Genomic DNA, 19370 nt, shown 5'->3' on the forward strand with positions numbered 1-19370 from the left:
CTCTAAACTGGGGAGGGAAATTCCCATAAAGGAGGATTTCCGATATGTCCTCATTGCACTTTAGCTGCGCTAAGGAAAGCCAATGAAAGACTGCTGTCAGACAGTTTTTTGCCTCTGACATAGAGTACTCGGATTTGCCCCAGGTGAACAGATGCTGAGTATCATCGGTGTATGCAATAATTGTGGCTCCAAGTTCCTCCGCCAGCCGAATCAAGGAAGTGATGTAAATGTTAAAAAGAAGGTGTGTCAAAGAAGGCCCCTGAGGCACTCCAGTGATCACCAACTGTAGCGGGGATGCAAACGGGGGGAGCCAAACCTGTTGCGTACAACCTTCCAGAAAAGATTTCAACAAGCTCCAGGCAGTACCTGAAATACCTAAGTCCACCTGATGAGCCAGTAGGAAAGATTGGGGAATGGTATCAAATGCTGTAGAAAGGGCCAGCAAAATTAGGGCTGCCCTTCTGCCAGAGTCCAAGCAATCCCAAATAGCTTCAGAGACTTCTACTAGAGCAGACTCAGTACTGTACGAGGCTCTGAACTCGGATTGGTCTTGATGGAGTAAGCCTGAGCTTTCTATGAATTCAGTAAGTTGTTTATTGATGACCTTCTCACAGATTTTAGCCACACTAGGTAGAAGGGAGATGGGGCCTTAGCTCACAGGGTTCAGTGGATCAGGCGACATTTTTTGCAAGAGTGGCAGAATCTTAGCCTGTTTCCATGCTAACGGAACAAGAGCCTTCTGGAAGGACAAATTAATGAGCCTGTTGACTTCAGGGTTGACTGTCTCTGCGACTGAAGCCAGAAGCCTAGCTGCACAGGGGTCAGATGGAGAACCTGATTTCAAGGCCATGAGAACCCTAAGTGAGTCCTGCAAATCGATGGGAGTAAAAGTCACCAGGGAAGGAGATGAGGCAGGTGAAGCCTCCGAAGGCGAGGATACAGCCATAGCCTGATCCTGAATTAAAGTTAACAAAGTTACTCCTGCCTAGGAACCAGATAAAAAAGTTCATTCTTGATCTTTTTGAAATATTTATTGCAAATCTAATTCAATGATAAAGTTGGATTTGTGACAAACATTAAAAAGTTAACGTTAGCCTCCTTAAAGCCTTTAGACACACTTCTTCCTGGCTTCCAACTGTTAACCAGGAGCTGAGAAGCTCCTTGATAAGGTGTGGGGATGTGTCCTGTTCCTCTGATAGGAGGACATCAGGGCAGTGCCCAGGAATTGAATTACCTTCAATGGGGCCTGCCCTGTCACAAGCAGATGCAACGCACATCACTATGTATCTTGAAAACATCCAGTAGGATCTGACGTTTCCTCTTGCATTTCGAATTAAAACGAATATATTTCCCCTCTTTATCTCTGTTTGTATTTCCCCTAGTCTTATTTACCAGATCCTCCATAACGTACAAACATTGTATATTTTTTCCAAATCACTACTTGTCTTCCACGCCAGCTAATTCAAAATCCTTACCTCCTTTTAATACAATAGAGAACCCACGATAATTCGAGGTAACAAGAATGTTCTGGTTGAAATTAGTTGTTAACTGCTGGTAAATAGTGAAGTTCTCAGACCAGTATTACCCCTGTGCTGAATCAAATATGCAATCTATATGATATAATTCTATCTGGCTGTGCTGATATAAGGATTGTCAATCTATTCATCCAGTTCTGGGCTGCATTCAGAGGGATGCAAAAACCAGCTCAGCATAGTGTTTCCTCATGGGCAGTCAGTAATCCCTGGTAAACATTGGCAATCTGCAAGTTATTAGTTCAGTGACATAGCCTTCCAGTTTAAACATTGCAATTAACTGAGCTTGCCCTGGTAGGTCTTTCGGTGAGTCTGGTTTTCACGTTGTTTTCTTTTAAATATTTCCAGGTTGCTGGGGCTCTACTAGCACATATATGGGTAGGATAATAAATGTAGGTTTTATTTGCCAGACCAACCATTTTGTTGTGATTGCTGAAGGAGGGAAATGTTACTTCCTGCTTTCTAAATTATTTTTGCTTTAACAATAGTTTACAACCCCTAGATAATTTGTAGAAAACGTGGTTCACAGAAAGGATTTCCTCTAAAGAGTACTATCTCACTTCCTTTCTCATAACCCTTGTGGCCACTGGCAGTCTGACACCCCGGTGCTGCTGGACCATCCTGACAAACTCGTCCCAACACCCTTCACGTACCATGCTTCGTATCTTTGTAGCTAGGTTCATGGTATAGAATTTGCATACATAGAAACGCTGGCCTAACCCGGGGGTTAAGGCATACTTCAGCCGTGCAAGGGGGGGGGGGGGGCTACATCTTTTAGGGGCGCTCCATTTATCCCGAGGGCAAGCAAGATCTGTGGGATATGGAAGACTCGGGGCATCTTCTCATTCTGCGGGGGTGCAATATTTTGCATTCCGCACCTGCGCCTCATGTCCTTGTTTCAATAATCGCACCTCTGACCTAGTTGTCTGTAATGCCATTTCGTCAAAATGTATCAACCCTTTTCAAACAGCATCTGCATATTTTAAACTTTTACCTTAAATAAAGGAAAGAAGGAAACACACATCTTTCCTACTGTCCTTCCTCCTGGAATACCAATCAGAAAAGGATCACGTGAGAATGAATTTCCAGAGCCTGCTTAAAAAAACACAAGCTTAAAAACACTGGGCTTAACCTCATCTCTTTTACTTCACACACGATGTCTCCTTCCATTTGTCTATGTTACTATTACCCAAGGCCAATTTGTTTCAGATCTCACGGAAGGACGAAACAATATTTTATACTCGAAGAATGAGATTACCTGTCACTTTAACATTTGCCATAAACTTTTAGAAATTAAGACAAAACCTTTTCCCATCTGATATTCTATTTTGTGGAAATAGTTTGTTTCTCTGTGGACCGTGATTACCTCTGATTTAACAATAATGCACAGTCTGTTTATTTATGGCACAATTTTGCTGTAATGGTCTTGGAAACAACCATGTTCTTTTTATCTGAAAACAGCCTCATCTTAGCCTTAATGAATGCTTTTCCCGCCATTTTATATACACAGCACACAAGGTAAAACAAAGGACGTTTTTCCAGGCGTGTTCTTGAAAGCTGCATTTTTGCCCTTCACACAGCAAGAGTGGGTACCCTGCTGCTCTTTCAGCCCTGCAGCTGGATGTTAAAAGACAACTGAATTGGACAGTACTTGAGTATGTTGTTTTCTCACTCCTTCAGACACAGCAAGCACTTGGGGAGTGATTAGGCATTTAACTACGTGCTACGGTACCTACACGCACAGTAGACGTGCGACAGAGGTACACCCTGCAATTCTGCCACCTCATTTATCAATTCCTGTGTAGTCCTGATCTCTGGAGGGTTCAAGCACCGATGGGGCTTTATTTCATCGACATTGAAAAAATAGAACTTTCACTGGTAATTGAAAACCCTCCTATGTAATTAATAGAATACACCACATTGAAAAATCTTACTAGGATCTGATATATAGCATTATCAAAGGCAGAAAAATTCAATTTTAATAGTTTAAACTGGTGGGAATAGCGCACACAATCTTCCATCGCCGGCAGACTGGGAACTAAAAACAGTCCTGGCAAAAATGTTCTTTCCTGCCTCGCTCCCTTCCTGTCTCGTTCTCTCTTGTCTCCCTCGCCCTGTTTTTGCTTAATGTGTCTGTTGCTATAAACCTTGGGGATCTGGACACTCGATCTTCAAATACTGGGCTCTGGGACCCTTCTCCTCGACCCTCTTCCCCCCACTCTCCATCCCCCGTGAAAAGCGATGGGAAAATAACCAATCCGGCCTGGTTCCCAATGCCACTGGCCATCAAAAGGCCTTGCTCCAAGATTTGTCTCTCAAAAAATACTATATTATACAGGAAGTTTGAAAAGCTCACGCCCAACATCTCCGTCTTGTAACAAGTTGGCTGCTCAGGCCCCGATGGGCGACTGCAAATGTTAACCCTGCACCTGGGAACTCGGGCCCCCTTTGGACTCCTGAGACCCCTTATAATAACGTGAAATCACACAGGATGCAGATTGAGCAAGAGGTATTTAATACAACCACCCCTCTCCCCTGTCCCTTCTCCCCTGACACTTATCCCTGCTCCTCATTCCCTATCCCATTATTCCTTGATAAAACCTCCCCTTCATTGACCGCTCCTGTCCACTCAATGGGCAATCCCATGCTCACTCAATGTGTAATCCCGCCCCCTCTTGGTCACAGCTTTAGTCCTTTCTTGCCTTACAGCAAACATACTAATCCTCTCACATGCTCAAATGTATCCAAGTCTTTTTATTGGCTCTTGAAATAGTGATGGAAGGTGCGTGCTAGATACGTGTGGGTAGAGGTTGTATATGATGAAGTTTACATAGCTAAAGGGCAGATAAACAAGTTATATTTGAAGGTTCGTCTTAGCGTGGACTGGAATGAGGGGTCGGTAGAGGCTGCTGAGAGTACGTAGGAGTGTGATAAAGTAGGTGTGATACAGAGATTATGATAAAAAGGGGAACTTTCAGTTCTTTCATGAAGTGGTGTGAGATGTAGATTATCTTTGATGTATAGATTGCTCATTCCAGGGTCTTTGGAGTCTGGGAAAACGTTTGTTTCAGTATTCATTCCTTTGAGCTTCTTAGAGCGCCATACTCATAAGGGATGACATGTCAAAAGCATACCATGACTTAAGACTGCTGCTTCTAATGATTATTTTCAACCATGACATGACCAAGAGAGGGAGCTTCCTTTAAGTGGCACCTACATGCATGCAACTGCACGAGAGACATTTTCATATGCATTGTCCATAATGCATCCAAACTCTAAATGAAATAGTCCAATATATGCCCTGGAGCTGAAGTTCACTGTAGCTTTATAAATGACAACATTGACCAAATGCCCTGGATAGCCCTGTCTCACTGTGTCCCATAAAAGGAAGAAACATTTGAGACTTTGCAAGCTCCTTTTCTTTTATCTATGCTTCTTTAGCTCTGGTATACTATACTGCCAGTTTGAACCTACTGCTTCTTACTATTCTCAAGATGAGGACAAAAGAAAATACCGATTTATATGACGTGAGGCCAACAACACCTTAGAGCACAACACTCAGCAAAAAAAAGGAATCTAAAATGAAGCAGGAACCAGTGACGCCTGATTCTCCTTCACTACCTGCAGGAATAAAAGGCAACAAGAAAAGCAATTTTGCCAAGACTATCTTCAAATCTGCTATCTATAATTGTTTGGAGACCGCCAAGGTAAACTCCTTAGGTACAGTACGAGGGCCCCACATTTGGAGCAATGCGGATCCAGCTAAACATCAGCGACTGAAGCGTTAAATGAACTTTTCAGAAATCTCAATATTTCTGACATTTGATCATGCAGTTAGGAGGGGAAGCAAAATGTCATTTCAATTTAAATAGGCTTTTTTTGTTAACTGCCATCATGTCTGTTTGATAACAGGGAAAATGGGATTGTGCGAGTGTCAATTTGTATCGTCCAGATAATTTTTATGTGAGCTTAAAATGTACTTGGCGATAACATACATAATGCCACAATTGGTTAAATTTTTTGCATTTCCGCATTTATGTTTTACATAATAATAAAGTCTGCAGTGTTGTCAATTCCTAGCTCTTAAGTACGAACTCAGATAAAAGTGGGGTGACATGTGAGCAAGGTGGAGGGTTTAGGGATTAGTGGAGTTGCACTGGCAGCCAGGAATGAGCGAGTCCTACAAGATTTACTACTAATCTATAATGGGGAGACTATCGTGTTAAAAATATTTTGACACAATTATTGAGTACAAAAGTATAATGAAGGTAAAGGTAAATATAGATTTACTACACTTAACTCTATATACATTTAGTTTGACCATAAACCTTTAATTCAATGAAAAAACAAATGTCACAACTAGGAAAACTTTATTTATTCTCAGTTCTCTTGAGGTGGAAAACCGGGAGCAGCTTTTGTCAATTTCATTAATGCGCTGTATGTCTTTTTAACTGCACCCTTTCAAAGTTTTAAAAACTTTTGCTAGAATTTAGCTTCGCTCACCTTCTCAGCCGATTAGGTGCTGGGGGAGGAGTGACACTACGCCCCCGAGTCTACCGCTGGAGCGGGCAGACATCTTGGGTGGCTTTGCAGGGTAGCGCGCTAGTGTCTCGCTACTCGGGGACCAAATAAAATGAGGACGCTAACGCGGCCGCACTGCACTAGATCTTAGTTCTCCTGAGGCGGAAAGCCTGGAGTAGCTTTTGTCAATTTCATTAATGCGCTGTATGTCTTTTTAACTGCACCCTTTCAAAGTTTTAAATACTTTTGCTAGAATTTAGCTTCGCTCACCTTCTCAGCCGATTAGGTGCTGGGGGAGGAGTGACACTACGCCCCGAGTCTACCGCTGGAGCGGGCAGACATCTTGGGTGGCTTTGCAGGGTAGCGCGATAGTGTCTCGCTACTCGGGGACCAAATAAAATGAGGACGCTAACGCGGGCGCACTGCACTAGATCTTAGTTCTCCTGAGGCGGAAAGCGAGGAGTAGCTTTTGTCAATTTCATTAATGCGCTGTATGTCTTTTTAACTGCACCCTTTCAAAGTTTTAAATACTTTTGCTAGAATTTAGCTTCGCTCACCTTCTCAGCCGATTAGGTGCTGGGGGAGGAGTGACACTACGCCCCGAGTCTACCGCTGGAGCGGGCAGACATCTTGGGTGGCTTTGCAGGGTAGCGCGCTAGTGTCTCGCTACTCGGGGACCAAATAAAATGAGGACGCTAACGCGGGCGCACTGCACTAGATCTTAGTTCTCCTGAGGTGGAAAGCGAGGAGTAGCTTTTGTCAATTTCATTAATGCGCTGTATGTCTTTTTAACTGCACCCTTTCAAAGTTTTAAATACTTTTGTTAGAATTTAGCTTCGCTCACCTTCTCAGCCGATTAGATGCTGGGGGAGGCGTGACACCACGCTCCCGAGTCTACCACTGGAGCGGGCAGACATCTTGGGTGGCATTGCAGGGTAGCGCGCTAGTGTTCCACTATTCGGGGACAAAATAAAATGAGGATGGTAACACGTGCGCAAGGCACTAGATCTTAGTTCTCCTAAGGTGGAAAGCCGGGAGTAGCTTTTGTCAATTTTATTATTGTGCCGCATGTCTTTTTAACTGCACCCTTTCAAAGTTTTAAATACTTTTGCTAGAATTTAGCTTTGCTCACCTTCTCAGCCGATTAGGTGCTGTGGCAGGAGTGACACTACGCTCCTGAGTCTACTGCTGGAGCAGGCAGATATCTTGGGTGTCATTGCAGGGTAGCGCGCTAATGTCTCGCTACTCGGGACCAAATAAAATGAGGACGCTGACCCGTGTGCACTGCACTAGATCTTAGTTCTCCTGAGGCGGAAAGCCTGGAGTAGCTTTTGTCAATTTCCTTAATGCGCCGCATGTCTTTTTAACTGCACCGTTTCAAAGTTTTAAATAGTTTTGCTAGAATTTAGCTTTGTTCACCTTCTCAGCCGATTAGGTGCTGGGGGAGGAGTGACACCACGCTCCCGAGTCTACCGCTGGAGCGGGCAGACATAATGGGTGGCATTGCAGGTTAGCGCGGTAATGTCTCACTACTCGAGGACCAAATAAAATAAGGACGCTAACACGTGCACGCAGCGGGCGCCCTAGCCCGTCTGCGCCCATCCGCGCCCCTCCGAGACCAGAGGCCAGAGATGCTGCTTCTGTCAAGGTAAATATTTGCCATCAAGCCCCCTTATTCTATTCTGCTGAATCTGTACTTACTATTAGAATGTTGGAACAAGTCAAGAACCAAATCCATATTAACTGCATTCAGAAGTTTCCCAACATGTTAGAAGGGCCGGTAACTTGCAAACATTGTCGGTTTCAAACCGAACGGCCAGCAGTCGATCTCCAAGTCCCTAGGAAGGCCCTAGATCCAGCTATTATTGACCTAACTAACATATTATGCAACGTAACATCACTTGCCAAACACCCTTTTGAAATATGGGATATGATTGCCTCACATTCCCCTGCACTATGCTTTTTCACTGACACATGGCTGAACCCTTCAAACCACCTCATACTAAACCTGGCTATTCCAGAGAATTACAAATGTATTCATCTAGACAGGGAAGGAAAAACAGGGGTTATAGCCATTGCTTTTAAAAATCACCTTTCTGTGAATTGGGTTTTCACCGTAAGTAATGACTGCCTAGAACTGGGAATTTGTAAGGTCACTCTATCTCCGTCTGATAGTTGGCATGGCGCCTTAACCTACCAGCCTCCAGGATCTAGAGCCAATTTCACAGATCTTTTGGTGGAACACCTAGCTCTACACATGCTTGTGTCAAACAAATTTCTTTTGCTGGGGGATTTTTATCTTTCATGGGGAAAATCTTACTAACCCGGAGGTAAACAAACTTTTTTCCTCCCTGGAGTTAATGGGACTCACTCAAAGAGTTGAAGGCCCCACCCATCGGGCTGGTCACTTATCAGACCTAATTTTTTCCAATATAAACCAGCTGAGTTGTATAGTAAGGGACTTTGTATCTCCAAAAGTATGTAGACGGTCGCCAATGGAATCTCAGGAGTACTGTAACTCCTTGGCGACTTATTTCCATGATAAGATATCTAAAATCTATGAGAATTTTTTTTCGATAGTCCCTCCTACTTTCGAACCTCATACCAAACTGGAGGAGTTGGGACAGACAGCAAGTAGCACCCTAGATAGTTTTGAACTGATCTCGATTGAGGAGGTCACCAAAGGCCTTACTACAGCCAAATCCAGGTCAGCCACAGAACCCTGCCTGCCTAACACTATGGCGCTTTGAGTCACAAGCCGTGCCCCTGCAATTCGAGATATTTTTAACCACTCTATACAAACTGGCACCATCCCTAGCATATGGAAGGATGCGTTTGTCCGCCCAATACAAAAAAAATCTACAGCGGACCCTAAAATCCTTAGTACTTATCGTCCCATCTCTTTATAACCGCTTTTAGGTAAACAGCTGGAAAGCATTATCAACAGACAAATAAGCTCATATCTGGAATTCAATCAAATCCTGGATCAATCACAGTCGGGTTTACGGCCAGGTTTCAGTACAGAACCTGCCATTTTGGCAGTGACTGACTCCCTCAGGCAGACAATAGACGTAGAAGGTTCAGTGGTACTGATTCTCCTGGATCTCTCTGCAGCTTTTAATACCATCTCGCATTCAAAGCTGGCAGAGAGACTATTCTCCTGTGGTATCCAGGAGACAGCCCTGAAGAGGCTGCAACATTTCTTGTCTGAGAGAACCCAAACCGTCATGTTAGGACCCTTCACCTGAGCGAAAATGCATCTTGATAATGGCGTCCCACAGGGTTCCTGCTTAAGCCCAACTGCTTTTAATATATATATGGCCCCATGACAAGGATAGTCGAGCAGCTGGGCTTTGAGATCATCTCATATGCTGATGATACGCAGCTTTTGTTTACCATCGGTCCAAACCCAGATTCAGAGAAATTCCGTTTTGCCATCGGCATGCTCGCCATCTCTAATTGGATGACAGAAAACTATCTTCAACTTAACGCTGAAAAAACTGAGGTCATGCTTATGGGAAAAACCTCGACATCTGGTCGAATGACTGGTGGCCCCCTCAATTGGGTGCAGCTCCTACTCCCAAACAATCTGTAAAAAATCTTGGTTTAAAGTTGGACCAGGCTCTGACCATGAAGGACCACATTGCGGCTGCCACCAGCTCGTGCTATTACAGTCTACGTCTGCTTTGAAAAATCCTTCCCTATATGCCTACCTCCCATTGCAGGACCCTAGTTCAGGCAATGGTAAAAATTAGTCGCCTGGACTACGGCAATGCTTTGCTGGCGGAAGTGGGAGAGACTCTACTGGCTAAACTACACGTAGTACGGAACACCGCAGCTAGAATGATCCTTAATCATCCTGCAGGTTCCCCCTCGACTCCGTTGCTTAGGGAACTGCACTGGCTATCAGTAAAAAAAAAGTCCTTTAAAATTTGTTGTCTCACATTTAATGCTTTTGAATGATAGAGGTTCTCTCTACTTGCAAAAGCAACTTCTAAAATATTCCTCATGCAGGAAACTCAGATGCACCACATTGGGCCTCCTTCAGGTTCCCTGAATTCGTTTGACCCACACTGGGGGCAGAGCCTTTTTATATCTTGCGCCAAGATATTGGAATGAGCTCCCTCTGGCCCTGCGTAAAATCTCTAGCTACTGTATTTTTAGGAAACAGCTGAAAGCCTTTTTGTTCTTATAAACTTTCCTATTTCGTTCCGGTTCTCTAATCCTCAGACTACTACTTTCTAGGCAGCGCCGAGATGCCCCAGGGTGAGTTGAGTGCTTTAGAAAACAATTAAGATAACATATACAAACCAAAATTAAAATACACAAACATTAAAAATTCTTAAGTTATAGTTGTACCTTAAATATATAATTTACACACCACCTTTACATTAATATACCTTTATTTGTTCTTTATCTACAAACAAAGGATGACGTGCACACAAATGTACATTTCTAAACTTACTCCTTGAATTTATGAATTACACAACACCTTCAAATTATTTTAACTTGCACACCTTCATACTCAGTATATTTATTTTGGTAGTCACACTACATTAACTGTACTTGTGCATTCTCCATGCAGTGCTTATAATGTTTTAAATTATGTCACTGATACAATGTAAAACAACAGTTATGACACACCCCAGAACTCAGGACAACCATGTGCAACTGCCACCAACTTGAGCAATGATGGTGCACCAAGAAGCCCACAGGCAGAGCAGCTCACAAAACAGCCCTCAGCAACTATCACCTGCACATCAAAGAAGCCAAAAAAACAACCATAGCCACCCCATTGACTCCATGCCCAATCACACAAAGGAACTCTTCAAAATAGTAAAAAAATTCTCCAACTCTACACCATGCATTCCTCCCAAGAATTTTCCGACACCTCTCCGACTACTATCACAGCAAAATCACCAACATCGTCAACCTCCAACCCGCCACCCTCAACCCCAACAAACTCTACCAACCAGCTACCATCAGGCATTACCACTTTGTCTTCGCTCACTGCCCTGACCACCGCAGACTTCATGTATTTCATTCACTCTGTGGCGTCCACCTTTCCTGACCCTACCACCTATACAACCTCGCTACAAACTCAATCAGTATGTAACTCACCAACCTCCTCAAAGTCTCCATCTCCACAGCAACCTTCCTGGACAGATGGAAACACGTAGATGTAAGACCCTTCCTAAAGAAAGCCTCCACCAACCCCAGCGATCTCAAAAATTATCGACCGATCTCCCCGTTCCCCTACACAGCCAACGTACTCGAGAAAGTTATCAACCAGCAGCTCACTGAATTCCTGGAACAAACCCATCGACTGGACAAATCAGAATCAGGATTCTGTGCCAACCCCAGCACTGATATTGTGCTGATTGCTGCCACAGACTACATCAGAACACTTCTCAACTGTGGAGTAACTGTATCTCCTGATCCTCCTCTACCTCTCTGTGGCTTTCGAAGCAAACTCCATCAACACTCTCATCAATAGACTCTACAACATGGGCATACAGCAATACACCCTCAAGTGAATCTCCTCCTTCCTTACAGGGCACACACAGAGCATCCGACTGCCTCCCTTCACCTCCATACCCAGACGTAAGAACGTGAGGAGTATGTGAGCACTGAGACAGCGCCTTTATGAGCTAAGCCCCATTATTGCACTTGTCTGTTTTTCGCTCTAGACTGACAACTGCAGTAGTTATGCGGTCCTCTGCCTTGACCTAAGGCACATGTAGGCCTAATATTGGGGGTGAGATACACAAGCCTTACCTATGGATGACATTTGACAGCACTAATATCTGAAATTATGCTAAATAACATATTGTGTCCCTATTTATATGTATTTATATTGGTTTTCCTTGGTATGCTTCAGAGCAATCCCCTTTTTAGGAGACACTGCAATGTCACTATGATATTTGAATAGAGGTGGCACCTGATGCTGGCAGAACTGCATGTGATGCTTATAGATTGTAGCATGACACTGCACAATGCAACGAAATGTTGTGGCCAAGTTCTACTGTGACTCTGCTAATCCTGACACAGAATAATTTATTCTGTGGTTCTCTTTCCCTTTTGCTCTCTAGGTTGGATTATGAAACATGATATGGTGAGCATACATCAGGTACTTTTCTGACCATATGCGTAACCACTAGGGAATGTTGCATATGATTGCTCCTTGACAACCTCTCTGATCAAGGGCAGGGAAGTGCTGTGGATCCCTTCTGGACCACCAGTGTGTGAAACATGTCCAGCTGACCTAGTAACATCAGTCAGTTGTTACACATCATATACCGGACAGTCGCGCCTCATAATTCTGCGCCAACTGTCCACAAATTTTTACTTCATTTAACCGTACCGAAGGGACACCCCTCAGTTAGTTTTAGACCACTGGCACATCTACTTATGATCTCCAAACACTCACACGCATCATCACAGCTGTTTGTTAAAAATGATCTCTGACAAAGAGCCCTCTTGCTGGGCACGTGGGGCATTGCAGCGCCGGCTCCACATGGATCAAAAACCCTGATGATGAAGCATGATACCCACATGGGTGTGTGAGGGTATCACTTCCTATTAAGGGAGATACCTCTCACCACTGCCTATACCAACCTTTATTAAATACTACAAAGGAACGCATACCTCCTCTTTTGTTATATCAATAATATAAGACATTTAGTCACTTTAGCTATGAATTACATTTTGTATGAGAGGTAACCTAAAATTAGTCCATAAGCCATCTTCAAATTTGGATTGACTGGGGACAACCTGTCATATCATGTGAAGTTGAAGTTGCAGGGTATGATATGAAGGAAGTCCCCAATACACCCTGCTGTCAGCCTTAGACCTGCTCACCAACACCACTGAATTGTGCTTTAGCATGAGTCTAGAGCATTCATCAACTCATGATCTTTCTAAGTTTACCTTAACTTACCGAAAAACTTTAGAATAAGAGGTACGGCCATTCTACAGCATGAAAGCATTTGAGAAAGCATTAGAAGGGACAGCATTTCGGGTCTCTGATGGAGCTTGTATTGGCAAATGAGGGTGCAATAGAAATTTAACAAACAGTGGTTAGAAAAAGAGGTAGAAGGAAATGTTTAAGGTTGTCAAAAGAAAGATGAAGGCGATGGAGGAATAAAAAAGGAGCGGAGGCAGAAGAGAGTGATTTTAAATCAGAGTTATTCAGTCGTGGACTGTCAGGTAATAGGCTTGCAGTGCTACCCAAAGAAACATGAATGGGAATAGGATGTAAGACATGGTTAGAGTTCGAGGTAACAAGAGGGATTTGGACAACGATGGTGGTCAGTGATGAAAATCCAACATCAAAACAGTAATATATTTAATGTCTATGAGGACCGTCCTGTGAAAGATGTTCTGCCCTAGCACATTGCACTTTAACTCTCACAGCTTTCCTCACCATATTGAACTTATAGGTAGCCTTGCAAATACCATCCTTCTATTCTATCTGTCTGTTCCCCAAAACTAAATCACAGCAAGTTTCCAACACATGCCAGAAGTGCCAACCTGCTGGAATCAGTGGCATAGCAAGGGTGCTCCAAGCCCCTTGCAAGCAAGTAAAATGGGTCCTTTTCTTAAGTAGGGTGGCTAAAAACAGCCAAAGTTGTTACACAGTTGTCCCCTAATACCACAAAGTAGAACAATCACTGCATCTGCTGCACAACTGATGCTGCTATGCCTCTGGACAGCCTGGCCAATCTGGAGACTACACTGAAGTTTCTGGTACAGACAGCAACAGGCAAGTGATCAGAGCAGCAGTGGTGGCTCCTCCAATGGGGCTTCAGGTGCTGCCTTCCCCATGCTCCTTTCACCCTGTCAGTTAGAGTCTGAAGCTGTGGTGGTGCAAAGATCCAGACTCTGAGTGCCAGTGAAAAAGCAAATTCAAAATGAGTATGACAGCCTAGATGAGTTCTCTTCACTAGCCAAGGCATTTTTGTATGTTTCCCCCCATCAGTGAGAGAGTCTGACACTGTTTCAGAGTATACACAGGCTGGCTGGAGAAGAAAGCTGTTTCAGAATGTCATGCATATCATGTATTCAGAGCACTGACACGGAATGCTGCGTTTGAGCGAAGGTAGGTCTTTAAGTAGGCCTTGCAGCTCTATAATACCCCCCACCAACACTCCAACCAATTGCAATCCTTAAAATCACATTTTCTTTTTGATTGAGAGCAGAGGTCCACAATGGGACCCTGCTATGCAAATTGCACTGTATGTACGACTAGAAATTTGCAATGCAGGACATCAACCAGGTGTGAGTGCTGTATGCCTGATGATCCGTGGGCTGAACATCAGAAGCAGAGCACTGCCATGCGTCAGAAGGTAAGAACAATTAAAAAAGGTCAAGTGTGTGTGTCAGAGAGTTTGGGTGACGGAGAAAGTGAGTGACTAATGTCTGTGAGAGAGAGAGAAGCACGCACAATGACTAAGAAAGAGAGTGAGAGAGCCAGAGCGAGTCAGTCAAACCCATTGGCAAATATGCACTGAAAGCAAAATTCATCAAAATAACATATGTAAATTCAACTCTATCTGTACTTCATTTGTCTGCATCACAATATGCCTCAACGCAGTTGGAAGTTTGTAGTGATGCATTGGGAGAATCCCTTCATGCCTCACACTTTTCCTACATAAACCAAACCTATGGTAGCCACGTGCAACAGAAGTATGCCCAACTTTGAAATGGTATAAAATTCGTAAAGGAGTAAAGTTTATTTTATTTGTTTGATATTATACCGACTAGGCAATACAAGCATTGCAATCATTCTACTCAATTAAAATAATAAAAGATAACATAGCAATGCTGTATGTCTTGAGTGATACAACAAAAAAACTACCAAAATATTTTGATAATGGTTCAACAGATTTTAGCTAATCATTATTGAAGGACAAAAAACAAGTAAATGCCAAGTAAAGGTGATCTACTGCTTCCTAAAGATAATTTAGAATTCAGACTACTGAAATATATACTTATCCAAGCAATGCTATATGGTGTATCATTTATCATAAACAGGAGCAGCAATAACAACATTCCATACTAAAAAGCAAAATGATTTCAGGTAAAGTTCATATTACAATTTCGCATGTATCATCTATCTATTTTAAACAAGAAGCAGAAATAGCGGAACTCTGTAGTGATACCAAATAATTGCCAATAAGGTGCATAATACAGTTACATGTGACTTTTTTTTAATCAAAAGCAACAAATAGCAAATTTCAATTCAATAGTTATACAAGAAAGTTTCTTATAAATCGCACAGTACGATTTATATTACAGTAAATCTCAATTTCTTAAGTCATTATTCTTTACAATTTCCCCAATTCAACCAGTAAATAAGAAAAAAAGTAAAAATATTCAGTACCAGTAAAAAAAAGACTTTTTATTTAAAATACAAAGTGCAAAGAGCCAGTGTATGTATCAATTTCCTGGCCTTACATAGCTGGTGTGCTTTGTGATATAGAGGACCACTCATATTAACTTACCATTTCAGTAACATTTCTAACTTTTGAGTAGGCGAAGATGTTTTATTTCAAATGGGTCAATTTATTCAACACAATATCTAAAAATTAACCTAGTCCGTAGCAGTCTTATGTTACCACATTTCTGCACTGTTATCATTGGTGCATGTACTCAACAGACCTGCATTTCTCTGTTAACAGGGGTCAGTCAGCAGCGGCCGGTGCAGGTAAGCGTGGTGAGGTGGGTGAGGGGGATGTCGACAGATGATGGAATAGGGCAAATTAAATAAATAAATAACTCTTATTCCGTCGTCTGTTGACATTCCCCTCCCCCCACGCAGCGCCCGCCCTACCCCGCTTACCTGCACCAGCCACTACTGAGATCAGTATTTGTTTCCTATCATGGCCAAACATTATGCAAAATATGAGTAAAGGAGAAAGAAGCAATGTGCTGAGTTGTTAAAAAGTTGTTAAAAAGGGACACACAGTTGTTCATGATTGTGGAGAGGCACCTTGCACTTTATGGAAGATGGAACTTGGCCCAGGCTTAATTTCAGCATTCACCTTCTTACACTTTAGCTTTTTATATTTTCAAATAAGTTCGTAAAGTAGATGCATAATTTGTAGCCACTAGGTGGAAAAGTTGAGCACTTGCACTACAGTCCACCATATCCTTTATTATTATGTTGTATTTTTTTTGTTGTTTTTTTGGGTCCGCATTTTACTCTGGAAAACCACATAGGAGCACTAGGAGAGGGAAATGAACTATACTGTCTCAGGTAAACTGATAGTGCCATCAACCAACTAAGATTGGCACTCAGTAATGTTCAAACTCTCCAAAAGGTGCGCCGCGAGGTATTAACTGTAGAAGAACAATATTGCTGCTATTCGATACCCATTATAGATCGGGGAAGCCATAGCGTTTGGTAAGTTGATAGAGGAGAGCGGACCAAGCAGCGTTAATCATCGGACAGTGTGGGGGGGGGGGGGGGGGGGGGAGGGGAAAGCACGGTCAAAAGAAAATTCACCTAAACCCAATTTAAGAGGTGCCAAAAGCCACGTTAATCGGGGTTACCAGATCTTGCTAGGTCGATTTTAGATGTTTGCAGGATTCTTTCCATTTCCTGCAGATTTCTCTCCTTGCCAATAGGATACAGTAAAACAGAAGTTTTTTGGCAGGACCATGTATTTCAGGTGATGTTCCGAAAATTACTAGCATTGCGTTAATTGAGATTCGATACCCTAAAGATGTTGACACCATAGTACTGATAGAGTCCCAATAAGGTGACAAAAATGGGCATTCGAAAAACATGTGTAGGACAGATGCTGCAAGCAACCCACACTTAGGGCAGGCCACAGTGGAGTCAATGGAAAACTTTGATAACCTCTGTAGAGAATAGTACGCCCTATACAGCGTAAAAAGATAGTTCCTATGCAACCACGCTGGCTTCACTGTGTCCCACAGGATCTTAAAGGAGGAATACCAGATATCTTCGAGATCTTTTCCCATAAATGAAGAGACCCACAATGTTTCAGGTAGGGTGAAATCCCCATCAACCTCTTTTAGTAACAAATTATACCAGAACAAGACCTCTTTAGTTACAGGAGGCTTGTCCATCATCAGGGTCAATATTCTACTATCCCCTCCCATTTGAAATCTACCCCTAACAGAACTCTGTGCATGGGTCCAGCTCACTATCTGTAGATGTTTAAATCTAGATAGACTCAACCCCACTCTAGCTAATAGGTAGTCCCAAGGTAGCAAAACACCATCTAGGTAAAGGTCTCCCCAGACCTCCAGACCAGCCTCTCTCAAGGGTGTTGCCAAGCTATCAAGGAGCTACGCCGGACAACCCGGAGAGTCCCACAGTGGAGACCTACTTGCATAATACCCCACCTTTATGGCACCTCTTAATTTAACCCATGTCCTTATAAAACCCAACAAAATCTTCAATTTAACCTTTTTAAAAAACGTAAGTTTCCCAAATTTAAGCAAAAAACCCTGCTGGCCTACTCCCTCTCCTCTAAGTAGTGCGGCAAACATACTACCTACCCCTACATTGGTCGGCATTTTAAGCAACATCCTGGCATGGGAAAATTGAAAAACCCAGGCGTAAATTTGTAAGTCAGATGCTGCCAGACCCCCCTTTGCTCTACGACGCCTGATCTTTTTCCATGCTATCCGTGGTATATGGGCAGTCCAGATAAAAGAACTAATATGGCTTTGAAGTTTTGTTAAAATGGAGGGTTCAAAATATAACGGGACAGTATTGAACAAAAAGGTGATTTTGGGTAAAATAGACATTTTACCAGGTTAGCTCTACCCAAGATGGGAAGGGGGAGCGAAGACCAAGACCTCATAAGCCTTTTACACTCCCTCGCAACAATGTCAAAATTCAACTGTGCGATCTTATTGATGTCCTTTACGATGGTGAGACCCAGATAGCGCATAGACTGACTTAGCTGAGCCCCTGCCACTGGCTCAGCCTCATTCCACAGCATCATCTCGGTTTTGGATGCGTTGATTTGATATCCAGATATCTCACCATAGTTGTGTGCGAGTGCGATGACCGCAGGGAGTGCTGTACGCAGATCTGAAGAGAAGATAAGAATATCATCCGCGTACAGGGCTACTTTCCTCTCCCATCCCCCATAGATAAAAGGCTTGATGTTAACATCGTCCCTCAGCCGTTGGGCAAAGGGTTCTATATATAAATCAAATAGGAGAGGGGAAAGGGGGCAGCCCTGCCTGGTTCCCCGGGTGATATTAAAAGGGGCTGACAATTTCCTGTTGACCAATAAAGAAGCTGTGGGGTGCCTATACAGTAGGCTCACCGCCCTGCAGAAACGCTCCCCTATGTTGAACTTCCCCAAAACCCCCGACAGGAATGCCCAATTCACCCTGTCGAAGGCCTTAGTGGCATCCAACGTGATCACTGCTAGGGGCAGATAATCTGCAGTAGCCATATCTATGGCTCCCAGTAGGTCAGCTCAAAGAGCTGGCGGCCCTTCACGAAGCCTCGTGGGTCCTGCCTGATGTGGAATACAGGGTGCCACCTCCCCCAGTCTTCTGGCAAGGACAGATGTAAAAAGCTTATAATCTGCATTTAAAATGGAGATCGGTCTGTATGAGCCACAGCTATCAGATGGTTTACCAGGCCTCAATATCAAAGTGATTGAAGCGTCATTCCATGAATCTGGTGGGGACGACCCCTCCTGGAAGATCTGATTAAACAACTGGGTTAAGAAGGGGACTATTGTTGGGAATAAGGCCAGGTAGACCTCGGAAGGAAGGCCATCGGGACCTGATGCCTTGCCCTTATTACTATCTGTGATAGCTCTAATGACCTCTTCATTCGTAAAGGGTCGGTCTAAGATAGTTTTCTGGTCAAATGAAAGAGAAGAGAGGGATATTTTCCTCATGATAGATGTCCTTAAAAAAATCACGAAAGGCATTTCTGATGTTGTTATCTACTGAGTGGGCCAATCCTTCAACTTTGATATGATCTATGTTATTTCTAACTCAATCTGTCTTTACCTTCCACGCCATGAGCTTACCTGCACTTTCTCCATATTCAAAGTGGGCCATCTTACTGGCCTCCCATCTCTGCAGAACTCGTGCATTCAGGGTTGAACCCAGTTCCCCTTTTAATTTGATTAGCTTGTTTTGCCAATCTTTATGGTGCTGTAGGATGTAACTGGATATTCTCCTGCACCCTAGCCAAATCGGCTTCCAGCGAGGTGACCATGTCTCTATAGATCTTCCTTCTATACGAGATCTTGTTGGTGATTAGGCCTCGTAGAGAAGCCTTAAATGCATCCCCGACACAACCTG

General features: G+C 43.3%; 1 protein-coding gene across 1 annotated transcript in view; it reads left to right on the forward strand.

The window, feature by feature from the left end:
• GPC3 (glypican 3) overlaps positions 1 to 19370 on the forward strand; it is a 3092951-nt gene that overhangs the window by 169976 nt on the left and 2903605 nt on the right. The gene's annotated exons all lie outside the window — the stretch shown is intronic.

Source organism: Lissotriton vulgaris, chromosome 4_1, assembly GCF_964263255.1.
Source record: "Lissotriton vulgaris chromosome 4_1, aLisVul1.2, whole genome shotgun sequence".
NCBI lineage: Eukaryota > Metazoa > Chordata > Amphibia > Caudata > Salamandridae > Lissotriton > Lissotriton vulgaris.